Source organism: Danio rerio, chromosome 9, assembly GCF_049306965.1.
Source record: "Danio rerio strain Tuebingen ecotype United States chromosome 9, GRCz12tu, whole genome shotgun sequence".
Lineage (NCBI taxonomy): Eukaryota > Metazoa > Chordata > Actinopteri > Cypriniformes > Danionidae > Danio > Danio rerio.
This window is the reverse complement of record NC_133184.1, coordinates 38,872,094-38,885,000: the sequence shown is the minus strand read 5'-3', so window position 1 is coordinate 38,885,000 and position 12,907 is coordinate 38,872,094. Positions and strand designations below refer to the sequence as shown.

The window sequence follows — 12,907 nt, the reverse complement described above, 5'->3', positions numbered from 1 at the left end:
ATCACTGGCACAAATTCAATTAAAAATGGCTGTTAATGGAGGGACCACTATAACTATTTTTTTTTCTTTGATATATTTCATACAAACATGGATAAGATAATCTTCACAGTTCTCAGAAGAATTTAACCAAACTCTTTTTTGACAGGCTTTCATTTAGACAACATTTAATTCTGTGTGCACTGAGGTCAGTCCACTAGTTTGTCCAGTTATTCAATCCCTTGATCAGGTTAAGTAAAGAGACATGAGCTTATGTTGCAAAAATAACAGCTAATTAAAAACACTGATAAACACAGAGTGTAAATGATATTAAATATAGCATTGAGGTGTTATTGCAACCAAAAAGGAAAATTTTGTTATTAATTACTCCTCAAATTCCAATCCCCTGAGACCATTGTGAAATCGGATTCGGATCATTGCGAATCGCGATACTACCATAGTATCGGTAAACCGTGCGACCCTAGTCTACAGTAGTTAACATTTAAAGTGGATCATCACCTTTCATCAAAGTGATTCGATTATAATTTCACTAGATGATTTAAATGGTTCTAATAGGAAAGATTGACTTGGGTATAGGCAAGGGCCGGTATAAGATTCTGACTGTATGATAACCTTGGATAAAAATATGACGGTTTCACAGTATCACGGTATTATGATTCCATCTCTAAATATATATTCTTTTTTAATGTCTGGGTTTAAAATAAAATCCCTTTTGAACACAATATATTTTATTTGAGAAACATTTAAAATGTTTTAGAAGAGTAAACATGCCAGGCTCAATTAATTATTAACTTCTTCTGTCTTCATTTCTTTCAAAAACTATTTTTTTCTATTTAAAACAGCTATATATAGATATATTTCCTTCTGAAGATGCTGTTGTCGTAAAAAACAAAACAAACAAAACAAGCGTAAAAAGCATCTATAGATATATTTCCATCTGAAAAAAACGTCCTAAAAAAAAAAAAAAAAAAACTTAAATAAAATATCATGCACATACCTAAGGAACGGTATTGCAGAAAATTTTGACGGTTTTAAAACCTTGACTTTTAAAAACCGCGGTATACCTTGAAAACGGTTATTTTCCCATTCTTACTTGGGTATGATTAATTCTTTGTCATAAAGACATCTGCATAAAATGTAATACATTACAAGCATATATAAATAAGGAGCCTAACAGCATTCAAATATAAACATAAAAAAATAAAACCATATAAATAATATTTAATAATATCTTCCTTTTTTATATTTAATAAGTAATTTAATCTTGTGATGTGACTATTGCGCACACACACATACTGCAATATCGATGCTTAAACGATATATTGTTCAGCCCTACCGCAATCAGTCACAACACATTCAAGAACATCAAAACACCATTTAAAGCTTCAGTTTCACATTAAGATGGAAGTAAGTTAAGTGGCAATGATAGCCTAGCAGTTAAGTGCTTAAGTGACCTGATAGGGGTGTGACAAGATCTCGTATGATGAGATCTCGCGAGATTAAATCGCCACGAGATTTCTCGTCAAGGTGAAAAGTTTTCTTGTGAGTTGTGATGTTATGATGGAGCGTGAGGGTCAAATTAGCATTGAAGATTGGAGGCAGGATTGGATTCGATCTGCAAATCTAGTGCTTTGCACACACCTGGCAACCCAGGCTGGCCTCGGAGTTGTGCTTGTCACTCGGTTGGACGGGCAGGTGTGATGAAACCACTTTTTTCACCGAAGTTTAGCGGGTGCTGCATGTAACATAGGCTACAACTGCAGCCACACACATTATGGTTTATATCCATGTAATGGAATAACACTTATAGCACAGACATGCTAAAAGTCATAATGGTCGTAAACACAAATGGAATTAAGACATGTGGAGTAGTCCTATTTTAGTCACATTATTGAAGTGCAGATATGTAAAAGCTGTAATCGAACTAGTAACACCTTGAAGGATTTTTTAGCCACATTTTGCGACAGGACATACATACACGGCAGTTTGACACTATTCTCTGCACCTAGCAAGTCAGTAAAGCACCACTGACATACACAGCTAAGCACGTGAACACACACACACACACACACACACACACTCACTCACTCACTCACTCACTCACTCACTCACTCACTCACTCACTCACTCACTCACTCACTCACTCACTCACTCACTCACTCACTCACTCACTCACTCACTCACTCACTCACTCACTCACTCACTCACTCACTCACTCACTCACTCACTCACTCACTCACTCACTCACTCACTGAAAAAACTCTTGAACATCATCAACACGGAACACAAGTTTATGCTGTCCGGGAAAAGATGATTTTTCATTTTTTTTCCATTCAGCGTGCGGTATCAAACTCCATTAAAACAACTCTCTCTTTATCAGTCCTTACTTCATATTCACAAGATCGCATCCAGTAGCTCAGAGTGAGTCACAGGGGCATGAATGAAATCTTGCTAAAATAAAGTGAAACTGATTTATTAAATGAAAAATACCAAAAATGACATGATTTTTTTTTTGTTCAGCTAAGTTTATAGCTAAATATTTAACAGTGCTTGCATGTCTTTTACGACATAGAATTAATTTAAATAAAAATGAAAAATGTTTTAAAAAGCACCTAAATTGTTTTGCATTGTGACTTTTTTTCTAATTAAATAAAAAAACATTTTTATTCTTATATATATATATATATATATATATATATATATATATATATATATATATATATATATATATATATATATATATATATGTATATATATATATATATATATATATATATATATTGCTAATATTTAAAATTATACATAAAAAGACTATTTTCCATTCACATAGGCTATTAGCAAACTATTTTGCAGTGTTTGCATGTCCTTTACTGCAAATAGAACTCATTGAAATAGAAGTAAAATAACAATCATTACAAGTTGATTTTAAAAAAGCAAAAATAATTTTGCAATTTGTGTTTTTTTTTCAGTTGAATAAAATATTTTTTTCGATCCATATATTTCATTATTGAGGATTTCTTAAAAATAGTGTAAAAGTCTCATTCTTGTAAACCCAATTTAGTGTTTAGTCTCATCTCGTGGAAAAGGCGTCGCAAGTTCGATTCTAGGCTTGAGGTCCTTTGCCAATCCTTCCTATCTCTCACTGTGACTGTCCTATCTAATAAAGTTGAAAAAACCCTAAAAATATAACTATAAAAACAAAAAGAATTTTGAAATTTGAGAGCTGTTCGTTACCAAAAACCACTATGATGTGCACCATAATATCTGGTGAAGTTAACTCACACCAAAAAAAACAACATACTTAAGATTTAAGAATTTATATTAGTTTGTTTAAATAAGGACTTACAAAACACAAACTTCCCTATTTGCAGAGGTTAAACCATCAGTTTAATAGTTTGGTACATGTGCGAACAAAACTGGAATTGTTCAGCACAAACTACGCCATTGCACGCCAAGTGCATTACTGAATGCAAAAAATATTCTCCCAATAGTTACACGAATGCAAAAGCTTCCAAGTAGCATTGAAAGGGTGTGACTGAAATGTTTCCATTATATAAACTACAATTGTAAAGAGAAATCCTTGACTTCCCTCTGCCCGTCTCATGACTCGTCTGTTTGTTTTGAGAGCTTAGAAGAGCCGTTGTAGAAACGCCATGTTACCAGAAGAGACAAAGCAGACAGCGAGCTGAGCAGAGGCCTGCTCAAGTGCCTGTGCTGAAGGCAGATGACTTGGCAGCACGCCGCTTGTTTAACTTTGTGTAACCTACAAGATTATCCTTGGTTCAGAGCAAACAGCGAGCGGTTTAGGATTGAAAGGAGGTCCAAACTGAGGCCATTCAAGTGTCTGATTGCGGCTGCCCGGGTTGTTTGTTCTGCAGAAAGTGAACAGGTTTAATACACTTTGCAAAGAGTGCCTTGCCTTCTAGATTGATTTTATAAACAATTCTCTTCACATTATAGCACTCATATAATGTGACTTGCATAGAAAAGGTGAGAGTGGATTTAAAAAATGGTAATTCATCTATATATATTTTATTTTATATTTATATAATTTTTAACTCTTAAGAAAAATAGGATAATCACAATAAAACTATTATTGTGCCAAGTTTAGTTTTGCTTTTCTTAAAAAGGGTAGAAGCTTTTAGAAGGTAGTAGAAAAACATTGCTATAATCAATCTAATAATGCATTGCAATTTATTAATTTTGAACATATAAAGAACTAAATTAGTCAGAAATACCCTTTTATTTTTAAATATATATTTTATTTTCTTATTTATCATTTATTTATTTACTTATCATTTGTTTATTTATTTATATAATTGAATAAACAAACATTGTAAAATGCTGAACATTCTATTTATTATTTTTATAATTTTTTTCAATTTACATATACTCAGCATTTGTTTTGTTTTTATCCCTTATATATTTATATTTGTTTGTTGTTGTTGTTTTTTTTTTTTTGGAATTAACAGTAGTATTATTGTTTTATATTTATTTACTATTTTCTTTTTAGCTTAATGTTTATTATGCACCTTAATGCATATTTTAAATGGAAAATCCATTTAAAAATAAATAAATCATTATGTGATAATTTTATTTATTTATGTTCTTATTTATTTTTATTTATTTATTCAATAATTTATTTATCTTTCATTTATTTATTTATTTTCTTATTTTTTTATTTATTTGTATTTATTTAATTATGTATTTACTTGTTTGTTTATATTAATTTATTAATTGTATTGTATTTCTTATTATTTATTTACTTATTTATTTATATTAAACTTACTTATTTATAATTTTTTTTATTTACTTATTATTTATTTATCTATGTATTTATTCAATTTTAAAAGTCAATGAGATGTATTCAATTATCCTGATCTCAATATTGATGTACATAATTTTTATTATTATTATATTATGATTTTTGCAGCCTTTGATATTTGAACTGTACTGTGGTACAAGGCATTTTGTGATGCACTTTACTAATCCTTTCTACAAATCAAAAGCCCAAAACCTGCAAGCCTGCATTTATCATATTACAAACACCGCCTAAAAACAACAACAAGCATATTACTTGTGGTGCAATAGGAGAATTATGCACGCAAAGTAAATGATGCTTTACTTTTGACCTTTCGAACGTTGTTTCTACACAATAATCCAAAATAGCTTCTTTTTTTTAAAGTTCAGTATTCTGTAAGAGTACCTGTGGCCACATTCATCAGGCCTTTCTTGTGCCAGTTAAACATCCCTTTGCCAAGGTAAGCCGATTAGAGGTGGACTGTTGGAGTTGGAAAGCATCTGTCTCAGTTCTTGTTAGCCAAAAAGGTACATTTGCCATCCTGTCTCACTGACACCTCCTCACACTTTCCTTCGGAGATGTAACTAAACATCGTACATGTCAAAGGATTCATTTATACATTAATGATGAAGCCTACTAATGTTGCTTGTGAGTTGTTGTCATCAAAAGCGCACCAGCCAAATATAACAACAGGGACGTTTCTATACGTCTCTAATGGAAAGAGTCATCCAGGATTCATGGTTTTTCTTGTTCCATATCATTAGCATGATTGTTAAAAGAGAATGTTAAATGAAATGAATCCCTTTTGAGGACGTTAGTCAAACACAAACATGCTATTGCTGGCTCGAATCTCCTTCTTTTGCCGGTAACACCTAAAAGTACAGCCAAACACAGACCTGGAACAGACACACTGTAACAATGACTCATAAACACCTGTCAAAGATGATTGATCATAAGAATTTCAATAATAGTTAAAAATGCTATTCTAGAGTTTGGAGCTGATACTATTTGAAAGGGAGCTGGTGCTGATACTATTTTTTGCACTATATTCTGTTTTGCATTATACTGTACTTTTTGCACTATATCCGGCACAACTCTGGCTTGCACTCCTTGCCATGTGTCTTTAAGTGTAATTCATCATACATTTTCTTTTTGGCTTAGTCCTTTTATTAAAAAGGGATCACGACAGTGGAATGAACCACCAACTTATCCAGCACATGTTTTACACTACAGTCAATTTAGCTTATTCAATTCACCTGTACCGCATGTCTTTGGACTGTTTTTGGAAACCGAAGCACCCAAAGGTAACCCAAGCAAACACGAGGAGAACATGCAAAGTCCACACAGAAACGCCAACTGACCTAGTGACCTTCTTGCTTGGAGGCGATTGTGCTACCCACTGCGTCACCGTGCTGCCCAAGTGTAATTGTATTGTTTACGAATGTTTATTTTTTACTTACATTTTTAGATTATATTAGATGTCTAAACATATTTATTTCTATTAAATCATTTCTATTTAAATTTCTACTTTTTGTATTAATATTACATGTTAGGTACCTAGGGTCTGAGAACAACTTGATTTCAATTCCCTGTATGTCCTGTACATATGGTTAAATTGAATTTGAAAAGTTTGGGGTAAGTGCAGTTTAAGAACTCTACAAGTATTTCTTTATTGTAGAGTATTTTTTGCAATTTAAAATGTTTTCTATTAAATATTTTAGTGGGTTTCCCAGTGATGGGTTGTGGCTGTAAGGGCCTCGCTGCGTAAAACATATGCTGGATAAGTTGGGGGTTCATTTCGCTGTGGCGACCCCAGATTAATAAAGGGACTTAGCCGAAAAGAAAATGAATGAATAAATGAATGAATTTCAGTCATCTGTAAATCATGGAGAAAATGTATCATAATCTATATTTTATATCTCAAATAAATAAATAAATAAATAAATAAATGAATAAATGAATGAATGAAGAATGAGCAAATAAATTGATACACAAAACAGGTTCATACACTCTAATGTATGAACACAATGAAAGATGTTTTACACCTTTATTTTTTTTTTATGTTTGAAGACCTCTTTTCATTTTAAATTTAAAAACCAACAACAAAAAATCTAAATATACACAACATATTTACTAAAAGCTATTAAGAAATCCCTTAGAAATCCCTATTTATGCAAACGACCTTAGTTTTATTATGGTAGAAAAGTAGTAACCTTTTTTTATTGACATGATGATTTGTATAACCACAGCTTTACTAGAAACACCATATTTAATGGTTTAGTTCATCCAAAAATGAAAATGACTTCATTTGTTCTCCCACACGTTGGTTTTAAACCCTAATCAGTATCGTTCTTCTGTTGAACCCAAAAGAAGATATTTTGTATTGTAAGTAAACAAATGGAAGTCATTAGGAGGGGGGGGGGGTCAGCTACCAGGGTTCTTCCAAATATCTTCTTTTGTGTTCAACAAAAGAAAGGAACTCAAATATATTTTGAACAAGTAAAGGTCGAATAAATGTTTTTTTTTTTTGGGTGGGGGGGGGGGGTAACTATAACTTTAAAAAACATGGTTAACTTGTGATTATCAAGCTTTTATTTGTAGTTTGTTGTGTTCAATTTTGAATCAAGTTAACTGTATGAGTCATGTGAACTTACATTATATGAAGCTGACTTAAAACAGCTTGCCTAACTTATAAAATTAATTTAGAACATGATTAACTTAGTTTAATTAGTTACAATTAACTTAAAACATTTGTTTGTCATGACTAAGTGATCATAATTTTTTGCAGTGTATTACAGACTCTCAAACTGGCCAACTTGGCATAGCTAATCAACCTAAAACTGCCCAAATTATTGACTGATCTGCATAGCTGATAAATCACTCCCCCATATTGCTCTTTTCTAGTCCATGTTTGTCAGTAATCTAAACCTAACACTTTGATGAGAAGACCTGCCTGTACAGGTGTATGTAAGCGAATGGACAGGTGGTGATGAGGGTGAAAAAGCAACAAGAAAGCGACTCTGTTCTTCTGCGTGGCTGCTTTGACAAATGCAGCGTGTGAAAAGGATCAGAATCTCAGGGGTGTGAGACCACGCAGGCTTGCGGGCTAATCCTCCATAGCCGCCCCCTACCGCATTACCCACCGACTGCTGAGCCAGAAAGTTCAGCCGTGACCGTTCACAAAATCCTACTGCCCAAGGATTGACCACCTTGACAAATCCAGAGCTAATGATCAAACCCTGTCAGTTCAACTACAGCGTTCTGCAAAAGAGCATGTGATATAGTATCCGACAGTGAAATTACCAAACTTTCACTCAAACATTGATGAAAGTTTACTGTACTTAATAGACATAAGTTATGTGAACTAAAAATCTGATTGTATTAAAGGTACGATATGTAATTTCACCACTAGAGGGTGCATATTCACAACAAACAAAGACATAATTTGATGACGCCATGAATGAGTGTGGAATCATAGGAGACTACGTTACATCCTATAGGACTGCTGTAGAAATCATGTTTATGGATGAGCTAAAGTATTCAAAATTCCCATCATAGAAGTATGAAGCAGAGTGAGGCTGAAAGTCAAACAATAGTGCTGAAGCAATAGCTGATGAGAAATAAGCGTGACACTGCACGAAAAAAAGCTGAGCTTTTATTATGCCACATTTGACCATCTACAGCGTTCTGCAATGGAGCATGTGATATAGTATCCAAGAATGACATGAACACACATTCACTCAAACATTGATGAAAGTTTACTGTACTTATCAGACATAAGTTATGTGAACTGAAATCCTGATTGTATTAAAGGCACAGAATGTAATTTTTCACCACTAGAGGGTGAGCGTTCACAACAAACAAAGCCGTAGTTTGATGACGCAATGACTGAGTGAGGAATCATGGTAGTTGTTGTCTACATTACATCCTATGAGACTCCTGCAGAAGTAATCCAAAATTCTCATCATGGTGATATGAAGCAGCATATGAATTGCTGATGAGAAATGAGCACGACACTGCACAAAAGAAGCTGAGCTTTTATTATGCCACATTTGACTGCATTCGGTTCTTCCAGTCATGAACACGTAGGGGAAAAGCAGCAATGTTTTATCATATTATTAAATGCATTTTATGTTTTATTATAAAACAAAACTGGATGTTGAGGGTATTTGACATAATTAAAATGGGGACAAAGTGACAGTTTGTGTCACTAGTGTAAATAGCTTATTTCGCTGGATTTTAACATTCTTTAGTATTTAGGATAAATGTAAGTACATAATTAAGCAAAACACATAAAACTGTTCAAGTGGTTTTTGGAGATTTTGATTAAAATAAATCTTCATATTGTGCCTTTACTATGAAATTAAACTGAGTGAAATCTGATTTTATTTCCCAGTATGCAACGTTTTCGACTAAAAAAGCTAAATACATGTTGAAATGAGGTATTATTGTACGTTTTTGCACAGGATTAACATAGCGAGGGATAAATTGGGCATTAAAGGAATAGTTCATTTATTTTAGTATTTACTCACCTTTAAGTGGTTTCAAATCTTTTAGTTTTTTAAAAATAAAGAAGATATTTTGAAAAAAAGCTGTGGTCATGAAACACTGACTTTCATAGTAGGAAAAACAAAAATACTAGGGAAGTCGGTGGTTACTGGTTTTTAAACTTCTTCAGTATTTCTTCTTTTGGGTTCAACAGAAACTCAAGCTTTGAACAAGTGGAGGGTGAGTAAATGATGCCAGAATTTTCACTTTTAGGTGAACTATTGCTTTAATATTTTGCTACGTTGGGATGTACAGAGGTTAATGTTATGCTGCAATTTGTAGGGTTATCCTTGTAGTAAAGAGTAGAGCCTGTGGTTTAGTTAAGGATAAAGCCTGATTTATACTTCTGCGTCAGGTGACCGGCGTAACCCACGGCGCATGCAACACGCGTGGCTGTGCATTTATACTTCTGCGCGCTGTCTCTGTTGGTCTGCATTAACACTTCCGAAACGCTAGTTGGCAGTGATGTGTAAATGTTCCTCTGTGTCGAGTTTCTTCTGTGCTTTTTTGCATTTCCTGAACACTTCCGGGATGTACAAGTGGCTCAAACTCGCTCATTTTGAGGCAGGAACCGGCGGACGTGCAACAACTTTAACTATGAGGTAAACACAAAACAAAACTTTCCATCCGGAGCTCCTTCACGGACTCCACACTTGTAAACAATCGCTCGCGCCTTTCGCGCGGCTCTCGGCCCCGCCCAGACTCGTCAGCGCTACCAAGCCGACCAATCACAGAGCTTACGCTACGCGTCGTTGCGACGTGTAGTTACATTTTTTGAGAGGTGCACGTCAGTGACGGCGACGGCCACGGCGAAGGGCTATGCGTCAGCGCCGTAGCATACGCCGGTGTTTGACGCAGAAGTATAAATCAGGCTTAAGTAGAAACAAACGTTTAAGATTTTATGTACTGAATGAATGATCCACAACAAACAATTTTATAAAAAAAGCCTCTTTTCTGTTGTAACGCTGCTCTGTGCAGTCAAAAAAATGCACAACTTATAAAAGAGTCTTTGGTGTTTCCATGTTTTATATAAAACAAAAAAGAAACAAAAAAATCAAGTATATTTAACCTAATTAAAATGGCGAAAAAGTGACACAGTTTGTGTCACCATTTTAAATAGCTTGTTTCTCTGGATTTGAACATTCTTCAGTATTTGAGATAAAAGTACATAATTAAGGTTTTTGGATATTTTCATTAAAATAAATCTACATATTTTGCCTTTATGATGAACCTAAACTAAGAAAAATCTGAGTTTATTTCCCAGTATTCAGCGTTTTTGACTGAAAAAGCTAAATAAATGTTGAAATGAAGAATAATTGTGTGTTTTTCGCACAATATTAACATTGCGAGGGATAAATTAGGTGTTAAAAGAATAAATCATCCAAAAATGAAAATGTATTAACCATTTACTCACCTTCAAGTGCTTTAAAATCGTTATTTAAAAAAGATTGAGTTTTTTTGTAACACTAAAGAAGATATTTTGAAAAAAAAAAAAAAAGCTATGGTTGTTAATCACCAACTTTCATAGTAGAAAAACAAATCCTATGGAAGTCAATGGTCACTGGTTTCCAGATTTCTTCAGTATTTATTATTTTGTGTTCAACAAAAACTCTGGCTTTAAACAAGTGGAGGGTGAGTAAATGATGACAGAACTTTCACTTTTAGGAGAACTATTCCTTTAGAATTGTGCTACCTTGGGATGTACAGAGGTTAGAGTTATGTTCATGTAATTTGTAGGGTTACCCTGTAGAAGAGTAGAGCCTGTGGTTTGGTTAAGGATGAGTACAAGAAAAAAACTTCGAGAATTTATATACACTGCATGATCCACAACAAACAATTGAATAAAAACTGCCTCTTTTTTGATAGTTAAAAACTCTTGCTCTTAATACGCAAAACTTAGTTTTAGTTTTAGTAAAACAAACTGCACAATGCAGTGTAGTCAATATTTATTAAGTTATAGTTAACATTGTGATTAGTAGAGAGACAGCTAGATTCTTCCACTCTCTTTATAAACATTAACGTAGTACAAATAAACAAAATAAAAGTCAAATGTGTCCGTTTACTATATAAATGACATTTCCACAAATGTTTGGAATAATCTGAACTCATCAGGTTTTACAGTGGACGTCTGATTCTCTTTACACTAGTTGTAAATTGAATTTCCCTTCCAGAATGGTCTGACAAAGCCGAATGCAGTCGAGCAACAAAGCAAGACACAATCTGCTTCATCTTCACGCAACTTTCCCTCCATTTTGAGGAATGCAATTACACCAACTACTTAACACCAGCAATTATGTGGACTCCCGAAGTGTCAAAAGTGTTTTTCTTCCAGGAAGCACCGTGAACTTTCCTTCATTTTTCCCTGAATGCGTGACAGGCAGCTTTGACTGCTTCTTTCTGTGCCTGTAATCAGACTGAAAGGAAGCAACAGGTGTGAAAAAAAGACCATCCATCCCACAGGACCATGAGGGTGAAAAAAAGGACAGGTCGACAAAAACCCAGAGATAATGAGAGAGAAAACCCTTTCGCTGTTCTGAACAATCAAACGGAGGCTGAAGAAGCACATTCATGTACCATCATACAGAGCTGAAAATGTTCAATAAATTATGAGAATGATTTCTGAAGTATCATGTGACACTGAAGACTGCAGTTATGGCTGCTGGAAATTCAGCATTTACCATTATGGAAATGAATTACATTTTAAAACACAAACAAAAAGAGATATTATACAACTTCTTAAACAAATGAGACTATTTACAACAACAAAAACAACAACAACAGCAGCAAAAAAAAAAATAAAAATAGGCTAAACTTTTAGTTGGATTTTATTTCTACTTCTGAATGTTGTGCATAAAGTTGAACTTTATATAAGGGCTAGAATTAGAATTAAATAATAATAAAAATTCCTGCTGTAGGAAAAAATATATGTGGAAAACTCACTGATTTGTCACATATATTAATTTTGTTTTGCTTGTATGCACGTTTTATTTATATTATTAGAAAGTGTCAGTAGCTGGTGACTTTAATAAACAAATTATTTTAAAAAGTTACACATAGGTCCTGAGGACAAAAATGTTCATGTAAAAAAAAAGTTTAAATAGTATAACAAATGTGTGTAAGTTTAGTTCTCGAATCTGACTGATAGCTGTGTGATATTCTGCAATAACAGCACTCTTACAGCCTTTTCACCCTTGTGAATTACTCCGCCCACATGGCAAGCAGAGAAATGAACTCACTACAGTTTGTCAAATATTGCAGCTGTTGGACAACATAATGTACTTTTGAGACTTTTTAAGGAAAGACTGTTGTCGTTCAGATTGCAACTATGCAGTTTGTTTATAAGGATAGTGCCTATTTTAAGTATTTATATATTCTGAGATACAGCGCGTCAGCGGCCATTAGCCTGTTATTGAGCAGAGAAAAGAGGGTTGACGTTCTGCCACAAGATGGCATCGGAGACCAGATAATATGTGCTAAGGGGAGAAAAAAAACTCAGCATAAATTTCAGATTACAGCAGAACAAATCATTATAAAACTGGCAAGTGACACTCTAAGTCGATC

The 12,907-nt window shown here is 33.7% G+C and overlaps 1 protein-coding gene across 1 annotated transcript in view; it reads right to left on the bottom strand.

Annotated features, from left to right (window-relative positions):
• The window catches only part of gli2a (GLI family zinc finger 2a), a 155,388-nt gene that overhangs the window by 122,675 nt on the left and 19,806 nt on the right, over nucleotides 1-12,907 (bottom strand).